The 19,306-nt window shown below is 38.3% G+C and overlaps 1 long non-coding RNA gene across 1 annotated transcript; it reads left to right on the forward strand.

Moving 5' to 3' along the window:
* Positions 1 to 6,461: 6,461 nt before the first annotated feature.
* LOC138745625 (uncharacterized) lies at positions 6,462 to 17,738 on the forward strand. The gene is made up of 3 exons (XR_011346371.1): positions 6,462 to 6,579; positions 12,858 to 12,925; positions 16,892 to 17,738. It is a non-coding gene; the product is annotated as an uncharacterized lncRNA (long non-coding RNA).
* The last annotated feature ends 1,568 nt before the right edge of the window (positions 17,739 to 19,306 follow it).

Raw genomic sequence — 19,306 nt, forward strand, 5'->3', positions numbered from 1 at the left:
AACAGTGGGAACATTGTACATTGCACCCTTCCCACATTTGGACAAATGTCAGGTGAAATGAGTTGCCCGGATATTAATTTTTGGTACGCATGCTATTTTGAGTATCTCCGGCATGTTGTGCTCAGCTATGAAATGCGTTCCATTGATTTGCTTCAAATGTTATGAAATACAGATTTGTATTAATATAGCTCCTTTCCACCTCAAGGTGTGCTAAAGAGCTATGTAGCAAATTACTTCTATACAAATGCAGCCACTGTTGTAATGACAATGTGTGTAGCACCTTCCATAAATAATAATTTGATTATCTGGAAATTATGTTCGTAGATGAAAAATGGAACAAATCTGCAGATGCTGAAAATTTGAAGCAAAAGACATAAAGGCTACAAACCATCAATATGTCTCATGTGAAGGAAAGGAAAGCAGATAGAAGACCCTTTGTCAAAACTGGGAAAAAGAGACAAGACCTTAAAACGTTCACAGCCATTGGTAAGGTATACTCATCAAGTACAAGAAATAGCACATCATATTCTTGGAAGAAACAGGCACCTGAGAGCAATAACCTACAGAAGCATTTCTGATCTGTGAGGTCAAAAATCTGTGCCACTAATGCCTATTATTCTCCAGCTCATCTCCCTCTTGTACTTGCTGTACCTGATCTCTCCGCTGCACTCACCACTGCCATGCATGTTGATTGTTTTTGATTCAAACTGTCATATACATGTGTGAAGGATGTTAATTGCACCAATGATCATCTCCAAGCACCAAGTCAAGCCAATTGTCATCAAATTCGTTATTCATAGCACTTAAACATATCTCTGTAAAACTCAATTGTTATCCATTAGAATTGGGTTAAAATTATGATTATGTTACTTAAGCAACCCATCTCCTCCCAAATGAGCTTATCTTGAGAATTAAAATTTTTATTTTCAGTATTTGCAAAAATTTCTCTTTAAAGAAACAATTTCAATTCATGTAGAGTAAATTATAGTGGGGCATGTTAATGAAAAAGTATGTGAAATATGGTCAAATAATCAAATTATAATTCAAGAAGATCACTAAAATTGGTATCATGCCTTGGAAAATGGCAAGTGGACTATCTGAAAAAAGAATTTGTTTTTTTTTCAGTTTCTTCTTGTTCAATAAATCCTGGAAACATGAGCAACTGCAGATGAGGCCATCTGGCGCGAGAAGCAAACATCAAGAGGAACAGTAGATGAGGCAACATCCACAGAGGAAAATGTTCTTCCCAAAGTCTGTATTTGGATCACCTGGCAGTGCACCTTCTGCCTTCATGCAGATCGAGCCTTAAAAGAGAGGCTCCAGACATTAGAACAGCCAGAAAGTGGTCATGGGAAGTGAAAGAGCAGTTACAGGACTGCCTCGTCTCTAAATGGGGCAGCAGTCAAGAAGTCACCTGAGAAGCTGAATGATTATACCAGGGCTGTTACAGACTTTATCAAAACAGCTGTGATTGAGAGTATTCCCCCATCAAATCATTTAGGGTTTTCTGCAACAGGATGAACAATGAAATTTAGAATCTGCTGAGAGCCAAATCATAGACATTTAAATCCAGAGATCCAGAACACAACACAAGGAGCAGGTACGAAGAACAAAAAAGCATCTCTCAGGTGAGGTGGAGATTCTGGACAAAAATGGAAACAACAAAGGATACCTAACAGCTTTGGCAGGGGTATAACCTGCTAGAAATCCAAATCTGGTGCAATAGGAGACAGCAACACTTCATTCCCAGACAGACTCAATGCTTCTACAACCAATTTGACCACCAGAACAAGGAAGAATCTTTGAATAACCCCATGTCTCCTGATAATCTAATGACTGTGTGGCTCCATACAACAATACCATCTACAAATTTGCTAACAATACCATGATAGTACATTGTATCTAACATGGCAATGAGTCAGCATACAGGAGGGAGAATGAAAACTTGGCTGAACGGTACACCAACAGTAACCTCATATTTAATGTCACCAAAACCAAGGAACTTTCTTCTGGAAGGGAAAACCAGTGATGTACGATCGGGGATCGGAGGTGGAGAAGGTGAGAAAATGTAAGTTCTTGGAAGTCACTATCTCGGAGGATCTTTCCTGGAACCAACACACTAATGGCATCATGAAGAAAGCAAAGGTTTGGCATGACATCGGAAACCCTGGCAAATTTTGACAGATGTGTGGTGGAAGGTGTGCTGACCAGCTGCATCATGGTCTGGTATGGGGACACCAATGCCACTGAGTGCAAAGCTCTACAAAGTGTAGTGGATACAGCCCAGGACAAAGAGCAAAAGTAAGAGTCCTTAAATTAGTCCCTGATTGAGTTTGTTGTTGAGGAGTCTGATGGTGGAGGGGGAGCAGGTGTTCCTGAACCTGGTTTTGTTGCATTTATACCTCTTTATACAGTGTGCTGGATGATTGCTGCTGCTCTCGGATGGCAGCATTCCCTGAAGATGATCTCGATGGTGGTGAAGGTTTGGCCTCTGATGCCCTGGGCTGCATCCACTACCTTTTGGAGGGCTTTATGCTCAGGTGTATTGGTGTCCCAATATTAGACTGTGAAGCAACCTGTCAGCACAGTTTCCATCATACGTTTGGAGAAATTTGCCAGACTATTTGATGTCATACCAAACCTCCACAAACTCCTGAGGATGTAGAGGTGCAGATATGCTTTCCTCACATTGCATCCAGGAAAGATCCCCCAAGATAGTGACTCCCAGGAACTTAGATTTGTTTACCATCTCCCCCTTGTGATCACTGGATCGTACACCTCTGGTTTTCCCTTCCTGAAGTCGACCATCAGCTCCTTGGTTTTGGTGACAATGAGTACAAGGTTGTTGTTGCTTAGCACATATGAGAAAGGTTTGTGTTAATGCCTCCAGTGAAAGAAAAATTGGATTTATCTTTAAATACAGTAATCTAAAAACAATATAAAAAGAGAGTTATGAAAATAACAGGCAGCATTTGTAGAGAGAGAAATAAAGTTAACTTTTCTGGGTAGAACTGAAAGCGATTACAGATGAAAATGTTTGAGATGAGCAGAAAGGAATCAAAATAAATTAATATAGATATTACACCTACTTGTGGAAATGAATGCTCTGAACTATCTTCCTCACACACTCATTTGTAGCTTCCTCCCAAGAGCAGCTGTTTAAAATAAAGCACCCAATAAGATTGTGATGGGAGAGATGAGACACAAGGTTTTGAATGTGAGTTTGATGCTATGGATAAGGCAGATCCAGAACGGTGTATGACGGTGGTACCTCAGTGGTGAACTATTTACACCACATTTAGAAGGAGAACTGGTGATACTTAGAGAGTCCAGGAACTAAATGTTTGTGTGGTGTCACATTCATTTGACATTTTTTTTTTGTCTTTCAATATTGTTATTTGGTCCTGGATCCCATGGAATGATATTGTCAGAACAGCTAACCAGCACGACTAATGTTGCTACTCATTCTGACATGAAGGAAAACCCAGGATTCCAGAGTCTAAGTTCATTTTCTATTTCATGCCGGCAGGCCTTCATCTAAGAAGACTTTTGTGGTCTACTGCATTGGTATGATTTTCAGTAGGATTCATGAGAATCCAGTTGGGTAAAATGGTGCCAATCTAAACTCAAAATGGTAGGCCGTCTTGGACAGGAAATGAAAAGATGGCTGTTGCAACAGCTTTACTACAGAGATTATTTTCAAATATTTCCCCAGCAGGAATTTCAGTAACGAATGCAGATCCCAGGCTTTGTGAAAGTTGCACCAAAATATTTAAATGTATCCTTGCAATATATGTTTTAATCCCATTTTGAGATAAACAACAAATTTTGAATCAACAATGACAATAAGAAAACTGAACGTTACTTCATGCTAGATAATTTATCTCCATATAATGGATTGTTCTCCATTATATCAATTGTTTTTGATCCTGTTGAATTTGTTAATGATCATCAGGTCTCTGAAAATAATTTGCGAAGTCACCAGGGCAGAAAATTCTTCGATAACAAATTGGCAGAATGAGCCTTATTTTATATTGTTCCGTCCACATAAATCAGACAGCCTAAAACAATTATTTTTGAATTGCAGTCACTGTTGTCTTCTCCATCTCCAGGGACAAAAAAAAATGGCAATCATTTTGCACACTCTAAAATCGCACAGGCAGAATAGAAACAATTAATGTGAGAGTTTTTGGAGGACAAATTTCAGGGCAAATGCACTTTTAGCCTCACCTGTGCCTTCAACGTGTTGTTGATTCAAAGCCTTATTGGTACTGACAATAAAGCATTCCCTCCATGATACGCCTGATGCCTGAACCCATGAGCTGCTATCTCTTGATAGAAATTGAATCAAGGCCATACACGTTACCTAGGTTACTAGGTGGGCTATGGCACAGTGAAACTTTTAGCTACAAGAACTAAAAACTTCAGAGGGCTAAAGGAAAGAACTATGTTCATTTTATTTTTGGCATTATTAGTCCCCAAGACTTTATTTTTTGTTGGTCAGGATATACTCCCCATGCACTTGATTGAATGGTTGAATAAAAATCAATGGACACCCAGCATGACATGGTAAACACAACAGAAACAGACTTTTCAAACAGAGAGTTAAAATCCATGATGAGGTCATTGACTTTAACACTTTGCTGCCAACTTCTACCTTGACCTCAAATTTATTTGTCCATCTCCAGCAAACACATTCCCTTTTCTCAATATCTCTCTCTCTCTCCATCTGAGGAGATGAACTCTCAGGAGTCAGCCCGGGAAACAAATTCTCGACAGACATCTTCTACAGGCCCACTGACTCCCACAGCTACCTCAACTACACCTCTTCAGACCCTCTCCCAGTAAGGATTTACTTCCCTTCTCTCTAGTCATCCATCTCCATCACATCTTCTCCCAGGACAAGTACTTCCATGCCAGGTCATCAGAGATGTCCTCCTTCTTCATAAAACGTAGCTCTACCGCTATCAACTTGGCCCTCACCACATATCCTCCATTACCCTCACTATCTGTCCTGGCCCTCTCTGCCCTCAGGCACACAAGGACAGGATTCTCCCTTTCCTCACCTATCACCCCACCAGCCTCCAAGTCCAACATATCCTCCTGCCATTTTAACCACCAAGACCAGAAACAAATGCCCCTCTCCACCTTCTGCAGGAACCACTCCCTTTGTGACTCCCTCATCCACTCCTCCCTCCCACCAATTGTCCCCTTGGCACCTATCCCTGTGACCACAGGAGATGCTCCACTTGCACCCACACCTCCTCCCTTATCACGATTCGGGGCCACAAACAGTCCTTCCAAATGAAGCAACATTTCACTTGTGAATCTGCATCCAGTGCTCCTGTTGTGGTCTCCTTGAAATCAAGGAGATTGAGTGCAGACTGAAAGATTACTTTGTTGAGCACCTCCGGCTCTGACTGCTGCAATTGCGAGGATCTCTCAGTGACTACCCATTTCAATTCCACATCCCATGCACTTCCAGACTGAGACCACCCATAAAATGGAGGAACAACTTCCTTACATCTGAGCACCCTCCAACATGATGGCATTAACATTGACTTCTCCAGTTTCCGTTAAATGCCCTTTCCTCCTGATATTTTTCACCCAGCTCTGTCTCTCTCTCTTGCTCTCTCCCTCTTCCCTTTTCCCTTTGCCTCTTTTCACAGAGCCAAGAACAATTCTTCCCTTTCCTGTTATCATAACCAATTAATAGCTTTCGACTGTTGGTCTGGACTCCTTCCCCTGCCATCCGTCAGTCTTTATTCAGATGCCTGCAGAAAATCCATGCTGGAGAAACTCAGCAGGTCAAGCAGTGTCCTGCCTTCCTGTTTTTTTTTCCTTGTACCTTGAGGAAGGGTACTGGTAGACAGGTCTGTGAACCAACCCACTGTTGGATCAGACTGAATTGCGAAAAGCTCAGGCTTGTAACCCATTTACAGGAGAGAAGAAAAAAGATTCCGACTCTCTTGACTTCAATGTGCACAAAATTAAATAGATAGGAACAAAAGTTCATATTGGTGGTTCATATTACTTTGGTACTAATCTTCACCTCCTATGGATACTGCGAGAATGTTGAGTTCCTCCAGCATTTCTATGTGTTCAGTTACAGCACCTGCAGATTTTCCTATTTCACTCTAAACAGTTTGCATCTGTGGTCAGTATTCCATAACACTTAAAGGAGTCGGACTGGAGGAGGTGATCATTCTTACTGCTGAACGACTTTGAAATAAGGCTTTAATATTAATTCTCCAAACACCCTTTAGGGTTTGCAGCATCCGATCAAGATGCAGACGTCCCAAGGCAGTGTCAATAACCCTGGGAATGGGGAACAGGTTCTCACTCTTCAGGGAAGTTGAGGGACCACGCTCTCTTGACGTCAAGACAGCCGGGGAGGTCTTAAAGTCAGCTCTGCCACTTGTGTTAGACCCAGGGAGGAAGATTACAGCCCAGCTGCTCGCTCACTTCCAACTTGCATGGACTGCAGGTTGTAGCGGAGCGAGGATTCACCCGCTGATACAATGAAGAGCCAAGCGATGTGTTGGCTATTGGTCCTCTGTTTTCACGGCATGTGTTCAGGTGAGCATCAGAAAATAGGGGGGCTTGTGTTCCTATCTATTTAATTTTGTGCACATTGAAGTCAAGAGAGTCGGAATCTTTTTTCTTCTCTCCAGTAAATGGGTTACAAGCCTGAGCTTTTCGCAGTTCAGTCTGATCCAACAGTTCCAGTTCACGGATCGGTGGGTTGGTTCGCAGACCTGTCTACCAGTGCATGAAGGGGCTTGGCATTTGTTGGTGGAAAGGTTTTACCTCCTCGATAGATTGTTATTGGACCCCGATTAACACTAACCATCGACCCTCCGAGTGATCGACAAGGAGAAGTCATTCACACTCAGCCACAAAGTGGCAATGTAGCCACCGAGATCTTCAACCGCAGCAGTTTCAAAACGGCCAGGGACTGCATTTAACTTTGCAGCCATTGGTTTTCTGATTGTTGGGATACTTAAACGGCTCTTTCAAAAGTTTTTGGTTTGATCTGCTCCAGCCGTCGCGACTGGAGTTTGCTAATTCATATCAATAGTTTTAAAAAAGGAGAATCAGTGAACTTGAAATAATTGCATATAGATTGAATTTATGGCAGGTTAAATGCAAAATTCACTAAAACAGATTTAAATGGGTTAACTCTCATAGTTTTGTTGTTTTGCTTGTCTGAAACTGAATGCAGGGCACATCATTCAGCAAAAATAAAATTTCATCCCATTGCCCAGATCTTGCCCATAGCTGAAATTATTATCATTTGTATTCAAGTTAATCTAATGACCACAGTTCATTGATCTTTTTGTTTCCAATCTATCCTACCCTTCCCGCTTCGTAATCCTATGCATCTCATTTGAATCTTTCCTCAATATCCTAGATAGGAAAGAAAACAAATCTTCCTTTGCAGTTAAACAATTCTGGACCCATCAACATCTTTCTAAATGTCTTTTTATGATGAGGGAGGTCCTGCCAAAATGTTACCGTGTGCTTGATTGGGGGGGAGGGGTCAATGTAAAATCAAATGAGAAATAGATGGATGGGGTATTTTATGTTGGTATATGACGTTCAGCAAGAATTTAGCCCATTTCAAAAAAATAAAAGGATTTTATGAGAAAAAAGTTCCATTTATGATTAATGCAGGAGATCACGTATAATGTTAAATTGGAAAGTAGAGTGTATGAATGTTGGTGGTAAGCCAGAGGACCAGGAAGCGTTTAAGATCTACCAGCAAAATGTTAAATTGGAAAGTAGAGTGTATGAATGTTGGTGGTAAGCCAGAGGACCAGGAAGCGTTTAAGATCTACCAGCAAAATGTTAAATTGGAAAGTAGAGTGTATGAATGTTGGTGGTAAGCCAGAGGACCAGGAAGCGTTTAAGATCTACCAGCAAAATGTTAAATTGGAAAGTAGAGTGTATGAATGTTGGTGGTAAGCCAAAGGACCAGGAAGCGTTTAAGATCTACCAGCAAAATGTTAAATTGGAAAGTAGAGTGTATGAATGTTGGTGGTAAGCCAGAGGACCAGGAAGCGTTTAAGATCTAGCATCAAAAGACCAGAAAGTGCCCAAGAAGGAAGAAAATTGATTTTGCATGGATGTAATATTAAAATAGTTTTTTTTTTCTCTCTCTCTGTGGCTATATCTATAAGAAGATGCTTACTGAAGTGGGCAAGGGTCATTGAGAGAATAAATAACAGGGGGGGGGGGGGAAAGGGCAAAACACCATCTGTCATTGGAACTGACCAGGCTGAGTACCATCAATGTGAGAAAAAAAAATGGCTAATGTTTTGGGCTGGAATCCTACAAGGCATTTCATCCAAAAAAGAACAGTTATCATTCAGCTCATGATTAAAGAGTGGGGCAGACTCGATGGGCTGGATAGCCTATTTCTCCTCCTATGTCTTGTGGTCTTATGATACAGAGAATAGTTGACCTCATTCCAAATAACAGCAGTGATCTTATAAAATGTCCTATTGTCAGGGAAAATCATGGGGCTCGAGAGAAACAAATAGCTGGGGCTTGACACCTTGATTGTGAAGTACTTTGATATATTTTGAAATTGTGAAAGGTGCTGAGAAATGGAAGTCTTTCTTTCTTATCGATCAAAGATTTATGGTTAAGGAGAACTGGTGCCAAAGAGGTGTTGTGGTCAGCATAAATCAGCCATGACCATACAGAATGGCGGGTGGGCTTGAGAGACTTGCTGGCTTATTACTGCTTCCATTTTTTCTTGAGTTATCTACATGACCTGTAGATTTCTCTCTTTCACTTGAAGATGGATGCAAGATCTGCTCTCTTTCTGCACCAATTTACTTTAATGATCTGTTGTGTGGCCTACATAATCCTACACTTTTATTGTACAGATGAGCCATTTTTAACATGCTCTCTATTCTACTGACCAATTTTTTAATTGCCCTCTATTTGCCATTTCTTCATTTCTTTTTAAAGTTCTAAAACTTTTCAGCTTCTCAACAGTTTAAATTATTTTAAATCCAATGTAATTTTTTAAAAGCTTTTTTTTAAATTAAAACTATAGCACGGAAACACGTCCTTCCTGCCCATTTAGCCTGTGGTGCCCAATAATCCAAATAGACTACAAACTCAGAATGTTTTTCCCTATGGCATCCTTATTTGGAGGGTGGGAGGAAATCAGAACACCTGGAGGAAAACTGGGTCATGGGAAGAATGTATAAACTCCTTACAGACAGTGCCGGATTTGAACCCAGGTCACTGGCATTGTAATAATGTTATGCTCACTGCTGCACTAACCCTACCACCATTTTCTCTTCAGTCTTGCCACATAAACTCAAAGTCGTTGGGTAATAACCAGATTTCCACATTTTTTTCATTGTAGTGAGTTTTTCTTCCTTTATATTAGCCTGATCTAATATTGATTGATATTAACAAAAGTGTTTCCAGTCTAGTTAAATCACATCACATGGCACATTGTAGTAATTTAGTTTATACAATCGCTGTTGGTGGAACTTATGTACCAACAGCAAATGGAATTTTTGTATCTCTCTACATTATATTTATGTCACTTTGGCTTGGCTTCGCGGACGAAGATTTATGGAGGGGGTATATGAAAATAAACTCTCACTTTCATGCAAAACTTGGAAAAACTGGCTGGTCCTTATTTCAGAATATTTACTGCTGGCCCATCTCTGCTTTTTCCCCAACTTCCAAAATTGGATCCACCTCAAACAACTTCCAATTGCCAAGCTTCATTCCTCAAAAGGAGGCCGAGACTGACCATATGCTCCTTAGGTTTAGGTCCAAACAGACGGGAAACATTTTCCTCAGTGCATTTAAAATGTTTAAAATCTCCTGCACTTGAATATTGATTCTACATTTCTTTCTTCTTGGTACAGTTTACAGTTACTGGTAATTAAAAATTAGATTAGATTAGATTCAACTTTATTGCCATTTTTGGCAGTAAAAATACAAAGCCAATGAAATACAATTAGCATCCAACCAGAAGTTTTTAAAAAAGTGATATTTACAAATAACTACTATAAGCAAATAATTGTAAAAGTACTGACAATACAATGTGGGTGCGGAGCTGTGATTTACAGATCAGGAGGGTCACAGCCTCAGGGGTAAAAAAGCTCTACTTGAGCCTGCTGGTTCGACAGCGAAGGCTGCTGTAGTGCCTACCGGATGGATTATTACAACGGTAATAAACATCGAAAAGTGACTGTCTGCTATAGATATAATTCGCATAGCTGAATCGAATAAGCACACAAAAAAAAGCAGGTATTTTAATATTATTTTCTAAAATCCTGTAAGACACATCCACCGCCATTTTGCGCAAAAATTATGCCTGGCCCACAGGAAACGAATCTCAGAGTTGCTTTGGTGACATATATGTACTCTGACAATAAATTTGAACCTTGAATTTTTATTTAATGTTAACAACATTGAAATCCCTTTCCATCACTGCATTATTGTTTTTGTGCTTCCCATGTACCTCATACCTTCATATTTTCATGAGGCAATCCTTTCTCTATGGCATTTGAAAGCTTGTCTCCAAGGATATTGATCATTCATGCCCATTCACCCTTAACCCATGTTTCAATAATTGCAATTATATTAGATATTCATGTGTAGATTTGTGAATTTGATTTCTTTTGCTTTATTCCCCAGATTCCTTGTATTGAACTGCACACCATTAAGTTGTGGAAACATATTTTTCAATGTAGATTTCTTCTGTATTTTAAACTTCCCAACCTTCTCCCTGCAGTTTTTCCTCCTTCACTTTTAAAACATAGAACATAGAACATAGAACATGAGAGCACACTACAGGCCCTTTGGCCCTTGATGTTGTGGTGACCCATATATTCCTTAAAAAATACTAAACCCTTCCCTATCCTGTTACCTTCTATTTTTCTTCCATCTAGGTGCCTATCTAAGAGTCTGTTAAATGCCCCTGATGTATCAATCTCCACCACCATTCCTGGCAAGACATTCCAGGCACCCATATCTCTCTGTGTAAAACAAAAACCCTAATGTCTTTCCTAAACTTCCCTCCCTTCACTCTTTGTACACATGTTCACTGGTGTTTGCTATTCCTGGGAAAAAGGCACTGGCCATCCACCTTAAAAATTAATCTCATAACTTTGTAGACCTCTATTAAGTCTCCTCTCATCTTTTTATGTTCCAAAGAGAAAAGACTCACATCTATTAACCTTGCCTCATAAGACTTGTTTACCAATCCAGGCAACATCCTGGAAAATCTACTCTGCACCCTCTCCATAGCTTCCACATCCTTCCTATAATGAGGTGATCTGAATTGAACACAATACTCCAAGTGTGGTTTCACCAGAGCTTTGTAGAGTTGCAACATTTAAACCTTGACTACTGAACTCAATCCCCATATTAATGAAGCCCATCATCCCATAAGCCTTCTTCACTATCCTATCAACCTGCATGGTGACCTTGAGGAATGTATGGATTTGGTCCCCAAGGTCCCTCTGATCATCCACACTCCTAAGTAACTGACCATTAACCTTGTACCCAGCCTTCTGCTTTGTCCTTTTAAAATGCATCACCTCACACTTCTCTGGATTGAATTCCATTTGTCACTTTTCTGCCCAACTTTGCTTCCAGTCTATATCATTTTGTAACCTAAGACAACCTTCAGCACCTTCCACAACTCCTTATCCGAAAACTTACTGACCTATCCTTCTGCTTCTTTATCTAGGTTATTTATAAAGATCACAAAGGGTAAGGGACCCTGAACAGATTAGGTTCTCATGTGCTTTCCCACGTAATTTAAAGCTTTTCCAACAACACTAGTAAACTTCACAATGGTGCTATTACCTTGGCCTGTAATTATGCAATAATTTCATATTACAGATCTACTTCTTACAAAATTTGGTCCTCTGCACCATGAACCTCAGTGATTTTCCTCCCCCCTCCCCCCCCAACCCCCATAAGGATGTATTGAATGATCACCGGGAGAAATCCAGAGATCAGCACCATTCGAAGTCCAACTTTTTCATCTATTTCGGAGCTCTCCAAAATCTGCTTCCAAGAGAAATATAATCTACCTTATTGAAGGGAGAGAGATATACTCCATGTCTCGTTTAATCAAGACGATATACTTGCAGGAAAACTTCTTTACTGTTGTAATCTTTTGGTAACAAAAGGCTGAAGTATCATTTGCTTTCTTCTTGGCCTGCTTCCACTTCATTGCTAATTTTCAAGATCTCTCAGTCTCTCACCATTTAAAATATTTTTTTGAATTTCTGCAAATGTATCACTTCCTTGATTCACCCTGATTAAAACTAAAACAGATTTGTTAAGCATCATTTTTCATTTTTTAATTCATCACAAAGAATGACCAAAGGAAAATCATGTCCAAAGATGCTTTGATTTTCCAGTTGCTTTTTACCATGTTTCTAAAAACATGTTTGTGTTGTCCTGGTCCTCTTCTAATGTCAGAGTTTCTCGCCTGGTTTCTGGAATGGTCATGGCCCATCTCATTCAGTGTTTTGTCATCTTTTATTCCCACTAATTTCACCATTATTAATGTCTTTATTATTCTCATTTTCCTCATTCAACAATAGACTATTAATTCTTCATTTTTTTGTGATTTGATTTGTATTTTCAACCATGGACCCAGATGTGAAGGTTGCTTAATGTCTCTGCATTTTCCTTATTTCCCATTTGAATGGTCTCATCTTTATTGATGAAGGGCCCCAAATTTACAACATTGTATCACAGAATAATGCTGTGATGAAAAAGAGAATTGAAAGGAAAGCGAGTCTAAGAGGCTAAGAGTGAAATCGGTAAACTTTGTTTGCAATGATTGGTTTCAGTATCTTCTGTGCACACGGGAATAATGCCATCAGAAGGCGAACTTCTGGATCATCTTTATAGCTTAAAGGTAAGACTGTTCTGATGAAAGTAATATCCCTACCTCATTATTCCTTTTGTTTTTATGCTCAGATGTTTCTCACAGTGAAACAGGAATCTAATATTAATGTACAATTGCTTTGGAGTGAAGGTTGAATTTAAAAGCATCCACTGCTAGATGGGAATCATGCAGTTATTCCTTTGGGCAAGTGTTGACACTTCAAACCAGCGTACAAGCTATTCCCCTTGGCTGTGCCACATTCTCCTCTCTTTTTAAGTTGAGATACAATTCCTTGGTGAAAAAATAAAAGATTCTATGGTTCTCTCCACTTCTCCAGATGTAGGATCGGGGGAAAATCACGGATTTATAAAAATTGCTCATCGTTTTCTCTTCCCAGAACTTTTTTTGCCAAGTTTTTCCAAATCTGTATCACTTGGTGACCTGCGTGCCAGCATAAACTTTTCTTCCATCCTGTTCATCGTTAGGAATTGTGTATCTGGTTGTGTTACTATGTATGCTGTAATATTATGGTAATGAAAGCATTAAATGCATCTAAATCAGTTGTTTTGTGACCAGGTGGATTGTTTAACATATATTGCTTCACTTTCCCCAATAAGTTTCACTATTTGAATCAAATTGATCTATTATAGATGTATTATTAACTAAGCAATTTCATTGAAATATTAATATTGATTTGATAATATGGATTTTTTAATCCACATTCAACCAAATAATAGAATAACATTCTTAGTTGGCAATGCATAGGAAACATGCAAATTCCTTTATTTATTTGAATTAATTCAGTTACTTTTAATTATATTGTTGCATTGTAGATTTTTAAAATATTTATTTAAACATGCAAATCTGCAACCACTGTGAATGTAGTCTGCACAAAAATGCTGGAAGTCACGAGCATTCTTTATTTAGCAAAGATAAAGGTACGTAACCAATGATTTTGGGCCTGAGCCCTTCCTCAAGGTATGAGATAAAAGCAGATGGGCACCTGAACAAAATGGTGGTGGAGGAGAACAGGGTTACAGGCATTTGGTTGATAGGGCTGGGAGGGTACAAGAGAATAAAAGCTTTCGCAAGCCTTGCACATACCAAATCAATGATCTGCCACCAAGTCCTTTTTGAACAGTAGTTACAGTTAAAATTTAGCAGCCAAATTTCACTCATTGAATATCCATAAATAGCAATGAAACAATAACTAGATAGCTTTTTATAATGATGTTGATTAAAGGACACATTTTGGATTGCATTCCATGGATAGCTCTCATGGTTTTCTTTAGAATTGTGCACTAATGTTGTTTATGTCTGCCCAAGAGAACATTTGGTATCTCAGTTAAAAATCTAATCTAGAAGACTAATCTAGAAGCAATTCTGTGAAATTGAACTTGAGTGTATCACTCTTTGACTCCAATGTGCCAGTGCTGCCATGGCACTATGGCTGATATTGCAGATAGTAATCTGTTGTGAGGTACCTTGTATCATAGGTCCCAATACACAGAGAATAAAAGCCTGGGCAGTAACATCTCCATCATGTAGAATTCAAGCAACTGACAGCCTCAAATAATGGTCAAAAACAATGTGGAAAATATATAGGTAAAAGTTATGAAAGTTTAAAATTGGCACCCTCTAGCAGTTAGTTTGTCAATCACGCAACACACAATCTAAACCAAATGGCTAATTCACTTAACTGGCATCTAGAAATCCACATAGGTGCTGGATAACAGGGGTTTTTACTGGAAAAGATGGTTTTTTTGTGTAATCTCTTAACTTTTTCCTTTCCACCCACATACCACTTTAAGTAATCCCTATGCCTTTGGTGCTCCGAGATTAGTAAGGGATTGCTTAAGGTGGTATGTGAATGGGAAAGGAAGGTTGAGAATCAATGCTCTAGACCTAATTGCTACTGAAATAGTTTCCTTGAGAAAAATTGTCTTTGGCCCATATCTTTTGGAGTTATGAAATCATGCACATAACGAGTCAACTAGGTATGATTAAAACAGTGGTTTTCAAACTTTTTCTTTCCACCCACATATCACCTTAAACAATCCCTTACCAATCACAGAGCACCGATGGCATAGGAAATACTTAAACTGCTATGTGAGTGGAAAGAAAAGGTTGAGAACCACTGCTCTAAAAGATGGAGTGAGCAGAAGTTGAGGGTAGTTATGATAATAACACCAAGATACTTGATGACTTCTTAGACCTTCAAATTGCCTTAAAGAAGGCAACCAGTAAGTGCATTAAAAAGCCATCTCTAATGAGATGGTGTTTTAATCACGTGCCATCCTCACATGAACTGGGGCACTGTTTCCTTCTTATCACTGGATCACAGCACTGTGTGAATACCTTCAAAACCTTCCATGGGTAAAGAAGACTCCAAACAATTTGACTGTGTATCCCAAAATAAAAAATTGAATGATAATAATTGAGTAGGTCTGTAGGGTTGTTTATTACAGTAAAGCCCTGGTATCTCGCATTATGAGGATATGTAGATCCGGATAAGTGTACTTTCCAGTTGCTTGAGACTTTTACAATGCCTAACTAATACACCTATATTAAAAATAAACAGTTTAATAGACAAAAGTAAAAAATACATGTGTACTTACACGAAATAAACTTTACTTGCATTAATATATAAACCTTAAAGCATTTAACTTTATTTTAATTCACATTATTTGAAAACATTAAAATTTTGTTGCATCTGAATTTTCCTCCCCTTCCATGGAGCCATCGGAAAGACAAACAATAACATTATAAATAATTAACCCCCCTCCCCCAAGTTTACAGACAAAGCAACTCTTTTAAGATACTTTAAGAGGGCCATCCCAATGGCGAACAGTGTCAACCAGCTCTTCATCCTGGGCGACGCCATTGCTGTTTCACACAACTTTATTCAAACAGCAGCTACAAGCAAAGCAAGACCAACGCACTATTCACCAAAGGATTATATGCAACTTCAGAGAACATTGGCTTTCACAATTTTAAACATACATATTTTTACCTATTTTATTTTTAAATTTATTTTACTAGACTTCTTTTTGCTAGTGCCTTGAGGCTGCCAGTTGCTTGAATCTTGGATACCAGGGTTTTTACTGTACTTATTACATTTTACTTCTAGCTTATTTCATACTTTAATTGCAATACACGTCATGGCATTTTGACAACCATGAGTGACACACCTGGCTAATCTTGATCAGCTGTAGCTCCCTATGGCATGTGGTCTATTGTTTCCTTCAAGGAGTAACATCATCTAGATGTTTGTGGTGAGAATAAATCAAAGATAAAGAATGTCAGTTTAGAATTTCAAAATTTGAATGAAAAATTCCAGCATGAGGCTATGTTACAGAATGTAAAATTAGTTTTAAAAAACAATTTATGTATAAATTTGCTATTTCTTTCTTAATGCAACTCGAAAACATGACAGCAAGAACAATACTTGCTTTCAGATTTGAATCCAGGAATATTGTCCTGAAGCTCTAGACTAAAACCCCCAATAGTGATTGGTAGATGTTGGAAAAGTGAATTTAGCAGTTGCTTGAGACTATGCATTGTGTGATTGGAGATCTAACTGCAAGGTGTTCCAATTTTAAACTCTTGTATTTTTTAACCTCTTTTTTTCCCTCAGTGCTTTTGCCAGTTGCTTGATGCTGCTCGTTACTTCAATTCTGGATATCAGGAATTTATTGTATTAAGGAATTTTCACTCCCATTCTAACTTGACCACCACATTAATCATTTCCTTTGATCTCCCATACATTCTAATTCCTAATTTTCCAGTATATTATTAACCTGTTTCTGTGTGTACTTGAAATGTCCTTGCTTTTATTTGGGACAAGTGTGCCATACGTTCTGATTAGTGTTGACCTAACGTTGGCTATTGGGAGTGACACATTCATTCACACAAGCATTTTAATCATTGTTCTAATTACTGTTTGCTGGACACATACAGCTTGAATTGTAATCACAATGGGGACTTGTTTTGCAGTTGTTTCAGGTTGACCAAGATTACGGTGACTTTAAAGATTCAAAATATGAGAAAGAGAATGAAATGAAAAGAAGGTATCCCTACATTTTAAAAAGGCAAACACGTGTTGGAAAATCTCGTAGACCTTATGTCCTTAAGCGGAATTCTGTCTTCTTAATGAATTAGTATCTCATCATAAGTATGACTTTTCAAGTAAATATGTGAATCTTTATTGATGACATAGATGAGCATGCACAAGATATGTTTAACAAATTTATGTTTGTGCAAAGAACATTTAAATCTACATGAACAGGTTTTACTTAAGGCCTGGATTCAAAAGATATGTTTTAATTGTGTGCATTCTACAATCATATTTCTATTTGGAAAGGTTGTTAGAACTTAGCATGCTCTACTCCTTAAAGTGAAAGTTGGGCTATTGTGCATTCTTGACCTGGAGCCTTTTGTAATCAAAGTAAAAACTGCACGATACAGAGAAGGTGAATATTTCTCAGCATATTCAGAAATGTAATATTGCAGCATTTACTTTAATGTAATTGACTCTGTACCCTATATGCCAGATAAATCCCAAGCAGCTTTTAAGATCAATGATATGACTGTCTGAAATAAACATTTGATTACTCTGCATGACAATCCTCTCAGTTTATGGACAGAATTGTGTGTGCTTTTCCTAATCTTTTTCAATATTAGCTGACATTAAACTGTACACAACAAATGGCCTTATGTCTATGTCACATTCTTTGATTGCAAATATTAAATAAACTTCCATTGAATTGCTACGTTCTTTTTGGTGAAAATATTTTAACCCCGCTATTATCTTGTTCAGTGTGAAGCAGAAAATGGAAGGTTTTCCTTTCTGAGTTGTAATGGATGTGACACTACTCAAGATAGAAACATACAAGACAAGAGGCGAAGGCTGACTTACTCCATGTAAAACCTACGTAGCCATTAATGAAAGTAATTGGAACATATTTATCATGGGGGGGTGGGGGGTGGGGGAGGTTATATTTCAATGAGCATTCTACTTTTGCTATTGAATATTAAGAATTTTCAGTGGATATTTGAAGTGTTTTATTCTACTTTTATAATGCTTATTTGTATGGCAAGTTCAATTATTGATATAATTAAAAGAACATACCAATAAATGTTTTTAAGATTAATGATGGTGAAATTATAATCTTTTTGCGAGCTATTTTGATTTTGGAAGTGCTGGATTAGCAAATTTTCCCAACTATACTATATTATTCCAATTAATATCCCATCACACTTTTAATATACAATGTTAAACAGTAATATAATAAATTTCCAGTGAACCTATTAAGTTTACAGGAGTGCAGAAAATGCGGCCCAGGTCTGTACGGCCAATCAGGATAAAGAGACCCTGGGAACAGGTCTCCATTGAGTTTCAAATGACTGCGGTATTTATAGGATGCTGATGAGTATGAAGGAAGCACGGGAACAATACGGGTGAAATTAAAGTGATTGTAGGAATTTGTATCCATTGAGCTAAACATAGAAGCATTTCAGAAATCACAATTTTACCCTATCCATTTGCAGGGAATGTAATTCTTCCAAGATGCACATTCCATGAATTTCCTTTGGGCTTCTTGGACAGATTTGTTGGACTTCCTTCACGGTGAGAGGCAAAGAGAGAATGTCTCAAGAAAATTTTCAGCACAAATGCTAGCATGGTAACAGCTGACATTTTCACTAGCTATAGCAATGGTAATAATTTTACTGCCACTGGTACAATTCAATGCAGTGTATTGAAAATAAACTCTCATCTCACAATTCTTCCTGCAAGCACTTAATTCCACCAATTCTTACCTTGACGAAGTTTCACTCTATTTCTCAGTCAATTCTTCTGTTTCCTTTGCACTTGTAGAAAGCCACTTGGCCTAGACCACCCAAAGCAACAATTCCACCTTTTCACAGGCTGGTGGTTCACAGATAAATAATCTCCTAAGGGTAATGGCAGACCTCCTTCAGAATTTATGACATCAGATTTTTCCATTCCCAACTATGTTGCAAGTGGGGCTGAAGGGCCTGTATTTGTGCTGCATGACTTTAACATTCCATGGACTAGAGGAGGAATGAGAGGGGAAGTTCTCTTCTATTAATTTAATAAACGCAGAAGGTAAAAAGTTAGTTGGGTTTTTCAATATCATCAACAATCTAGAATAGTTTTAAACAGCTGAACATAAGATTTGCAAAAGCAATTCTTAACTTATTTATGCACCATTACCAAAATAAATGGACAAATAAAAACAAATTTTTTTCTCCATGTATATAATAAAGTTAATTGAGAAACATTGCTTTTTTTATTTGCCTATGAATGATTTTGCTTTGCTTAAAAGCAGTCATGAAAAATTGGAGCTGTATATCTGAATTACTGATCCAATTTATTTAACTCAGAAA

This window comes from Narcine bancroftii, chromosome 11, assembly GCF_036971445.1.
Source record: "Narcine bancroftii isolate sNarBan1 chromosome 11, sNarBan1.hap1, whole genome shotgun sequence".
NCBI lineage: Eukaryota > Metazoa > Chordata > Chondrichthyes > Torpediniformes > Narcinidae > Narcine > Narcine bancroftii.